Source organism: Nomascus leucogenys, chromosome 9 (genome assembly GCF_006542625.1).
Source record: "Nomascus leucogenys isolate Asia chromosome 9, Asia_NLE_v1, whole genome shotgun sequence".
Classification (NCBI taxonomy): domain Eukaryota; kingdom Metazoa; phylum Chordata; class Mammalia; order Primates; family Hylobatidae; genus Nomascus; species Nomascus leucogenys.
The window spans coordinates 111,320,158-111,321,567 of NC_044389.1; positions in this window are offsets into that span (position 1 = coordinate 111,320,158).

Sequence of the window (1,410 nt, forward strand, 5' to 3'; positions counted from 1 at the left end):
TAGTTTCCAGTTTTCTTCTTCCAGTTTCCAAACGGTTGCACAATCTTCCGAGAAGTTTCGGAAAAAGACTGGCAGCAGCATCTTTGTGAAATGTCGTAGTTCTCATTGATCAGCGTTGAGAAATCAGAACTTTTTATTTTCTATTTTTTATTAATGACAAATCAGAAAACTGACAGAGAAAAACCATCCACACATATTAATCAGAAGATGGAGGCCAAGAGAAGGAGATGAGTTCTCTAGACGCCAATGAAGTCAGAATGGATGTGTAAGTGAAATCGCAGTTGGTACACTTTCAGACGATGATACTCTAGATTAATTTTCTTCAGCCCAAGGATCCTTGAGTGATAGTTACCAGGGGCTGAAGAAAGAAGTAGGAGGAAATTTTGGGGGGTGATGGAAGTGTTTTATGAGTTGATTCTTAACATTTATTATTCTACCTATACCTTTGAAAAGAATTATATACATGAAATGGTTGAACTTTGTTGTATGTGAAGCATGCCCCAATAAGACTGAAATTATGATTATCCATCACTGTATAACAAACTACCCCACGACGTAGTGGCTTAGAACAACATACATTTATGATCTCAGCTTCTTTGGGTCCGGGATCTGGCACAGCTTGGCCGGAACCTTCCAGAGGCTGCAGCCAGCAGCAGCTGGGCTGTGGTCCCCCCATCGCTCAGCCAGGAAGGGGTCACTTCCAAGCCACAGGGTTGTTGGCCAGATGTGGCTGCTCACAGGCTGTTGGTTGGAGGCCGCCCTCAGGTCCCTGCCTCTCCATGGAGGCTTTCTACACCACGGCAGCTTGCTTCATGAAGCACCAACTCAGGAGGGCAGTGGAGCCTGCTCTCTGGGCACCACGTTTTGTAACCTAATAATTGAAACGAGACCCCCTCACTTTTGCTGAGTTCTGCCGGGGAGAACAAAGTCACTAAGTCCAGCCCCCTCTCCAGAGGCCGGGGCACCCAAGGGTGGTGTGAATATCAGGGGACGGGTGTTATCGGCGGCTGTTTAGAAGTCTGCCCACCACAAATAGATCTCTAAGGACCACCAGGAACCTTTTCTCTAATGAAAGTTTACTTTTCGTTATGTCTTTATTCTCACGCCTGTAAATTACCTGTAGAAAAACTTTAAAATGTTTAAAATGTACAAATACAAAGGGTCTTTTGGACCCAGACAGCACATGACAACTATGTTTTCAGGTGTGCTGACCCCTCGCTCTGCTGAGAGTTAACTGTGAGTTGTCTCCACCAAGAGCTCCTCGTTTGAGTCACCCTGCGTGAATTTTGCTTCCTTCAAAAACCCTCACTGATAAAAACAATACATAGAATTTTTTTTTTTTTAAAAAGGAACTCAGTCTAGAAAACACCAAAAAGAACGAAGATGTGCAGTGAGGCTGGTGCCGCGTCA